Here is an 8,872-nt window from a genome sequence, read left to right on the forward strand (position 1 = left end):
TTTGGTCGCCACGATGTAAAAAAGATGTCGAGACTTTAGAAAAAGTGCAGAGAAGAGCAATGAAGAGGATTAGGGGACTGGAGGCTAAAACAAAGAACAGTTGCAGGAACTGGGTATGTCTAGTTAAATGGAAAGAAGGAGTAGGGGGTGACATGATAGCAGTGTTCCAATATCTCAGGGGCTGCCCCAAAGAAGACGAAGTCAAGCTATTCTTCAATGGGTGGAAGCTAAGGAGCCTTGGTGGTGCAGCAGACTAAAGTGCTGTTAAAGTAGCACTTAGCTGCCAGCTGCCTGCAATTACTGCGAGTTCAATTCTCACCAGGCTCAAGGTTGACTCATCCTCCATCCTTCCGAGGTAGGTAAAACGAGGACCCGGATTGTGGGGGCGATAAGCTGACTTTGTATAAACAAGAACACCACTTGGAGGGGGGGGGGCGAAAGCCCTACTAAGCAGGTATATACAAAAGTATGAAGGCTATTTCTTAAAAAGCATTGTAAGCCGCCCTGAGTCTCTGGAGAAGGGCGGCATATAAATCAAACCAATAAATAAATATTTAAATAAATAATCAAGGAGAGAAGCAATTTAGAACTAAGGAGAAATTTCCTGACAGTTAGAAGAATTAATCAGTGGAACAACCTGCCTCCAGAAGTTGTGAATGCTCCAACACTGGAAGTTTTTAAGAAGATGTTGGGTAACCATTTGTCTGAAGTGGTGTAGGGTTTCCTGCCTAAGCAGGGGGTTGGACTAGAAGACCTCCAAGGTCCCTTCCCACTGTGTTATTCCATTCTATTCCTTAACTCTAAACTGAGTGAGGTTTGCATATATATACAGTACCATAGATCATTGTAAAGAAAGAGATGTTTTCTAGACATCTTCAAAGCTTTCATGACTTATGAATATAGAAATCATCATGTCTATATCACACCCCTGTAAGCATGCAAACATACAACCTAATGGAATTTTGGAGAAATTCAGAAGGAAATTCACTTGACTTTCTACGCTTTGATCTTTTTCTCTAACCTTGTTATTATTTTCATTTCCCTTTTGCTTCGAAGGTAATAATGGGCAGGAGAATCATGATTCCTATGAATTGTTCCAAGTGATCAATGCTAAAGATGGAACGGAGAAGTTTGGAATTCGAATGGAATTAGGAAGCCATGAGAAAAATCAGTCAAAGAATTGGAATCAGGAAAGCTCATCTTCCACTGATGCTCTGATGCAAGACTTTCTTGCTCAACAAGAGAAAATAAGAGAAAAATATGTTGAGAAAAGTGTGAAGGTAATCAAAGCTAAAGTACAAGTAAATGAACAGGATTTAACCCAAAACAAAGAAGAAGATGCTATAAGAAGCCACAACGGACAAAATTACAATGGGACATTCATTCTTTCTCTTGGAAATAACTTCCTTACTTCTCCAAAAGCGATTGACACAAAAGAGAAGCCGTTTAAATGCATGGAGTGTGGAAAGACCTTTACTCGAAAACATCATTTTATTTCCCATAAGAGGACCCACACAGGGGAGAAGCCGTATAAATGCATGGAGTGTGGAAAGACGTTTACTCAGAGCACTGGACTTACAAGACACAAAAATATCCACTCAGGAGAGAAACCATTTAAATGCATGGAATGTGGAAAGACCTTTGCTCAAAGAGGTAATCTTACTTCCCATAAGAAAATCCACACAGGGGAGAAGCCATATAAATGCATGGATTGTGGGAAGATGTTTGCTCAAAGAGGTAGTCTTACTTCCCATAAGATCATCCACACAGGGGAGAAGCCGTTTAAATGCATGGAATGTGGAAAGACCTTTGCTCAAAGAAGTCAGTTTATTTCCCATAAAAGAATCCACACAGGGGAGAAGCCATATAAATGCACGGAATGTAGAAAGACCTTTGCTCATAGATGTAATCTTATTTCCCATAAAAGAATCCACACAGGGGAGAAGCCGTTTAAATGCATGGAGTGTGGAAAGACCTTTGCTCAAAGTAGTCATTTTATTTCCCATAAAAGAATCCACACAGGGGAGAAGCCATATAAATGCACGGAATGTAGAAAGACCTTTGCTCATAGATGTAATCTTATTTCCCATAAAAGAATCCACACAGGGGAGAAGCCGTATAAATGCATGGAGTGTGGAAAAACGTTTACTGATAGCACTAGACTTACAAGACACAAAAAGCTCCACTCAGGAGAGAAACCATTTAAATGCATGGAATGTGGAAAGACCTTTGCTCGAAGAAATAATCTTATTTTGCATAATGTGATCCACACAGGGGAGAAGCCGTATAAATGCATGGAGTGTGGAAAGAGTTTTGCTCAGAAATATCGACTTACAAGACACAAAAAGCTCCACTCAGGAGAGAAACCATTTAAATGCATGGAATGTGGAAAGAGCTTTGCTAAAAGAGATAATCTTATTTCCCATAAAAGAATACACACAGGGGAGAAGCCGTATAAATGCATGGAGTGTGGAAAGACGTTTACTCAGAGCAGTGGACTTATAAGCCACAAAAAGATCCACACAGGGGAGAAGCCATATAAATGCATGGAGTGTGGAAAGACCTTTGCTCAAAGAAGTCATTTTATTTCCCATAAAAGAATCCACACAGGGGAGAAGCCATATAAATGCATGGAATGTAGAAAGACCTTTGCTCATAGATGTAATCTTATTTCCCATAAAAGAATCCACACAGGGGAGAAGCCGTATAAATGCATGGAGTGTGGAAAGTCGTTTACTGAGAGCACTAGACTTACAAGACACAAAAAGCTCCACTCAGGAGAGAAACCATTTAAATGCATGGAATGTGGAAAGACCTTTGCTGAAAGAAGTATTCTTATTTTGCATAATGTGATCCACACAGGGGAGAATCCGTATAAATGCATGGAGTGTGGAAAGACGTTTACTCAGAGCAGTGGACTTATAAGCCACAAAAAGATCCACACAGGGGAGAAGCCATAGAAATGCATGGATTGTGGAACGATGTTTGCTCAAAGAGGTAATCTTACTTCCCATAAGATGATCCACACAGGGGAGAAGCCGTTTAAATGCATGGAATGTGGAAAGACCTTTGCTAATAGACGTAGTCTTATTTCCCATAAAAGAATCCACACAGGGGAGAAGCCGTATAAATGCATGGAGTGCGGAAAGACGTTTATTCAGAGCAGTGGACTTATAACCTCAGATAGCTGGATGTGAGTCCCTTTTTGTGAAATGGGGTCGTGGGGTGCAGATGGGTCTGTTGATCACGTACCTGGTCCCTGCCACGTGGCAATGACCCTGCCCGAACTCCTCAATGTTATAGCCGAGGTGGCGGCTGATACCCCCAGACTTGTGGTCATGGGGGATTTCAACCTGCCATCCATCGGTGAAACATCTGAGGTAGCTCGGGAGTTCATGGCTTCCATGACGGCCATGGACCTGACCCAAGTAATTCACAGCCCTACTCATATGGGGGGACACACTCTGGACTTAGTTTTTATCTCTGGTCAGTGGTTGAGTGGCCTTGATATAGGGGATGTAGATATTGAACCCTTGTCATGGTCTAACCACTCGCTCCTTCGACTTGACTTTCTGACCACCGTACCCTGTCGCAGGGAGGCGGAGCCGACCAGGTGGTTCCGCCCCAGGCGCCTGATGGACCCTAATAGGTTCCAGATGGAGCTTGGGCCATTTCCTGAGACTCTAGCTCATGACTCGGCTGATGACCTGGTGGCTGCCTGGGATAGGGCAGCTGCCGGAAAAGACGCCTAGAGAGCGGTTGGAGGGCCAGTCGTTCCGAGTCTGACTTGACACTGGTAAGGTCTCATATTAAGACCTACCTAGTGGCGATAAAAGCGGCGAAATCTAGCTATTTTGCCGCTCTTATCGCGTCATCAGATAACTGCCCAGCCGCCCTGTTTAGGGTGACCCACTCCCTCCTCCATCTGGGAGCACGGGAGGACCCCTTGCAGGGCTGAGCTGAGGATTTTGTACAGTATCTGGATGATAAAATAACTCAGATTCGGGAAGACTTGGCCGCCGACTGGGTTAGTTCAGACGAGATGACTGAGGCAGGCCTTGAGAGTGTTATCTGGGAGGAGTTTGATACGTGGACAGGATCTTGGGACGGCTGAACGCAACCACATGTTTATTGGACCCGTGTCCCTCCTGGTTGGTGCTGGCCTCCCGGGAGGTTACATGAGGCTGGCTCCAGGGGATTATCAACGCTTCTTTGAGTGAGGGTGTCCTGCTGGCCGCCTTGAAAGAGGCAGTGGTGAGGCCTCTCCTCAAGAAGCCATCCCTGGATCCGGCTGTTTTTGCTAACTATCGTCCAGTCTCCAACCTTCGCTTTATTGCGAAGGTTGTTGAGAGTGTGGTGGCGCGACAGCTTCCCAGTACCTGGATGAAGCTGTCTATCTGGATCCGCTCCAGTCCGGCTTCAGACCTGGGTACAGCACGGAAACGGCATTGGTCGCGTTGGTAGATGATCTCTGGAGGGCCCGGGATAGGGGTTATTCCTCTATCCTGGTCCTATTAGACCTCTCAGCGGCTTTTGATACCATCGACCATGGTATCATGTTGCGCCGGCTGGAGGGACTGGGAGTGGGGGGCACCGTTTTGCGGTGGTTCTCCTCTTATCTCTCCGACCGGTCGCAACCGTGTTGACAGGGGGGCAGCGGTCGACCCCAAGGCGCCTTGTTTGTGGGGTGCCGCAAGGGTCGGTCCTCTCGCCCCTTCTGCTCAACATTTATGTGAAGCCGCTGGGTGAGATCATCCGTGGTTTTGGGGTGGAGTTCCATCAGTACGCTGATGATACTCAGCTGTACATTTCCACCCCAGACCATCCCAATGATGCCTTGGAAGTGATGTCCCAGTGCCTGGAGGCCGTGCGGGTCTGGATGGGGAGAAACAGGCTTCGACTCAACTCTTCCAAGACCGAGTGGCTGTGGCTGCCGGCGTCCCGGTATAGCCAGCTGACGCCATCGCTGGTTATTGGGGGCGAATCATTGGCCCCCACCAAGAGGGCCCGCAACTTGGGTGTCCTCCTGGATGCGCAGCTGTCTTTAGAAGGGCATATGACAGCCGTGGCCAGGGGGGCTTTTTGTCAGGTTAGCCTGATACGCCAGTTGCGCCCCTTTCTGGATCGGGACTCCCTACGCACGGTCACTCAAGCACTCGTCACTTCTCGTCTGGACTATTGTAACGCTCTCTACATGGGGCTCCCCTTGGGGTACACCCGGAGGCTCCAACTGGTGCAGAATGCGGCCGCGCGGGGGATTATTGGAGTGACGGGGCGCTCCCGTGTGACTCCTCTCCTGCGCGAGCTGCATTGGTTTCCGGTGGACTTCCGGGTGCGCTTCAAGGTGTTGGTGATCACCTTTAAAGCGCTCCATGGCTTAGGGCCAGGGTACTTACGGGACCGCCTTCTGCCACCAATAGCCTCCCACTGGCCGGTTCGCTCCCACAGAGAGGGCCTCCTCAGGGTGCCGTCGGCCAGACAATGCCAGCTGGCGACCCCCAGGAGGAGAGCCTTCTCTGTGGTGGCACCTACCCTATGGAACAATCTACCCCCAGAGATACGAGTGATCTCCGACCTCCGGACTTTTCGTCAGGCCCTAAAAACTTATTTTTTTCAGTTAGCCGGTCTGTCTTGATTTTAGGGTTAGTTTTAAAATTTTAATATTGATTTTAAATTGACAAATTTTAAATTATGGGCCAAATTTATAAATTATTTTAACTTTATTTTTAACTGTGATGTTATGTATAGATGTTTTTATTTTGGCTGTTCACCGCCCTGAGTCCGAAAGGAGAAGGGTGCTATAGAAATTTGAATAATAAAATAAATAAGCCACAAAAAGATCCACACAGGGGAGAAGCCATAGAAATGCATGGATTGTGGAAAGAGCTTTGCTCAGAATGGTCCTCTTATTTCTCATAGAAGGATCCATGCTCAGGAGAAACTATATAGCAATAGCGATTCCACTTAGATTTATATGCTACTCCACAATGCTTTACCACTTTATCTCTGAGCAATTTACAAAGTCAGCGTATTGTCCCCAGCAATCTGGGTCCTCATTTTAGCGTCCTTAGAAGTATGAAAGGCTGAATCAACTATTAAAAGTAATCTATATGAGTTCAAGATGTTTTCAATAAAATGCCAATTTGAAACTGTTCAATTTCCACTTATTTAAAATGCGCCATCCGTTTTCTTGCTGAAATATTTCTTCTCATCCAGAATTTGCATTTCTTATCGCCACTAAGTAATTCCTAATGTGGGATCTTACTAGTGTCCGGTCAGATTCAAGAAGACTGGCCCTCCAACTACTCTCTAGGCGTCTTTTCCGGCGCTTCAACTCCCTCAGCTCCTCGGTAAACCAAGGAGCCAATTGAGATCGGCGCCGGGTCAGAGGCCGCAAAGGCACGACCTGATCCAGAGCACCAGCAGCCGCCCTATCCCAGGCGGCCACCAGGTCTCCAGTCGAGGCGTGTGCCAGAATCTCAGGAAATGGCCCAAGCTCCGTCTGGAATCTGTCAGGTTCCATCAGGTGCCTGGGGCGGAACCATCTTACCGGCTCTGCCTCCCTGCAGCGGGGTGCAGCGGTTCGAAAGTCGAGACGAAGGAGAGAGTGATCTGACCATGACAAGGGTTCAGTAACTATATCCCCTATCTCAAGATCCCTCAACCACTGTCCAGAGACAAAAACCAGATCCAGCGTGTTTCCCCCTGTGTGGGTAGGGCCATGAATTAACTGGGTCAGGTCCATAGCTGTCATGGAAGCCGTGAACTCCCGAGCCATCTCTGACATCTCACCCACGGACGGCAGGTTGAAATCCCCCATGACCATAAGCTTAGGGGTATCAACCACCACCGCGGCGATGACGTTGAGTAGCTCGGGCAGGGCTGTTGCCACGTGGCAGGGGGCCAGGTACGTGATCAGCAAACCCATCTGAACCCCATGACCCCATTTCACAAAAAGTGATTCACAGCCGGCCGTCTGAGGAACAGTGGCCTCCCTCGGTCTCAGACCTTCTTTAATGATAACCGCTACCCCCCCCCGCCCCTCCCCTGTGACCTCGGCTGATGGAATGCTTGGAGACCTGGCGGGCACATTTCAACAAGGGGAACCCCCCCCTCCTGGCCCAACCAGGTCTCCGTAATACCTGCCAGGTCCGCACCCCCCTCCTGAACAAGATCACAGATGAGGGGGGCTTTATTTACTACGGACCTGGCATTGCACAGCATCAGCCGAAGGCCTGGGTCCTGAGGGTCTATGCAACCTGAGGAGCGAGTAGAGCCTTGGGGGCCGGAGCACGCCACCGCTCGTAGACAGCGAGTGCGCACTCCCCTAACACGATATGGCCCCCTGCTCCCGCCATATCTACCCCTCCCACCTACAGTACTGATGTTCAAAAAACTATCCGGACAAGCTCTAACCCCCCCCCCTCGATCCCGGGTCCCCCATCCCCCACTATGATACTATGTATCATAGTATTAAGCATAATCTGACTGTCTCAGAAATAATTTTTTTTTTTATTTTAATTTGATTTATATGCCGCCCTTCTCCGAAGACTCAGGGCGGCTTACAATGTGCTCAGCAATAGCCTTCATCCTTTTGTATATTTATACAAAGTCAGCTTATTGCCCCCACAAACTGGGTCCTCATTTCACCTACCTTAGAAAGGATGGAAGGCTGAGTCAACCTTGAGCTTTGGTGAGATTCGAACCCTGCAGTAATTGCAGGCAGCTGGTCTTAAGCAGCTTAATAACAGGGTGCCTCAAACCCTTGTACTACCAAGGCTCTTGGTAATTCATTGCATGTTTAAATTGTTTCATAGTGAAAGCGTAGCAACCACAACAAGAATGTCTAAAGATTTCTTCTCAGCCAGGATAAAACCTGGGACTACTGTAAGTGAACATTTAATATCATTAAACAAAATCAGAGCAGAACTACATTTAAGGGGAGAAATAATATCAGACCAAACAATGAAAAGTGTTATCATTAACTCATTAGACTCATCATGGGATAACTACATATCACATTTAGACACAATTAATTTGGGATATCTATCCATAGAAAACTTATCAAATAAACTAATAGCTGAAGATAATCTAAGAAGAAGCCGCTGTAGTACACACATGGAACATAGACAGACTAAGAGAGTAGTATTTCAAGAAAAACATAGAGAATCAATTGAATGTTATAATTGTGGATCCAAAGAACGTTGTAGAAGGGATTGTCCTAAATTTCTTAGAGAAAGACAAAAACATGACTATAGAAGCAGATACCATAACAGACAATCATCTATTGATAGATATAGGTATAGAAACTCACCAAATTTTAGAGAACGTAGAGGGGGTAGAGATAATTCAAGAGATAGAAAATCTGGATCATTAAATGGACTAGATAAACATAACATAACTAACATACAAAATTCAAGGGATAATGCTTGGCTTATTGATTCTGGGGCAACTAATCACACAACACATGACAAGAAAATACTATCTTCCTTTATAGAAGATAAATTTGTAATTAAGGTAGCCAATCAAGAAAAGGTCCAAGTTATTGGAAGAGGAAGTGTAAATTTACCCGGTCTAGGGAAAATAGAAGGGGTATTATTAATACCCGAAATACCTCATAACATACTTAGTGCAATAAAGCTAAGCAGAGATTCTGACATAAATATAGTATTCTCAAAAGGAAAAGCAATCCTAGAGAAAAACAAAACAAATTTGGGTAGTGTAGTTATCAAAGGGGGCCTACCATATTTAATCACAGAAGAAAAATGGCTACACAATATTGATTCAAACATGGAAGATGACACTAGTGTAGAAAATGAAGACAATAGCAATAGTGATAATGAGGAACATGAAACAAATCATAATCACGAAA

The 8,872-nt window shown here is 45.9% G+C and overlaps 1 pseudogene; it reads left to right on the forward strand.

Moving 5' to 3' along the window:
- Positions 1-6,157, forward strand: part of LOC139311665 (zinc finger protein 721-like) — a 34,054-nt pseudogene extending 27,897 nt beyond the window's left edge.
- The last annotated feature ends 2,715 nt before the right edge of the window (positions 6,158-8,872 follow it).

This window comes from Pituophis catenifer, unplaced genomic scaffold (genome assembly GCF_029215685.1).
Source record: "Pituophis catenifer annectens isolate HBS135680 unplaced genomic scaffold, rPitCat1.0.hap2 SCAF_2, whole genome shotgun sequence".
Taxonomy (NCBI): domain Eukaryota; kingdom Metazoa; phylum Chordata; class Lepidosauria; order Squamata; family Colubridae; genus Pituophis; species Pituophis catenifer.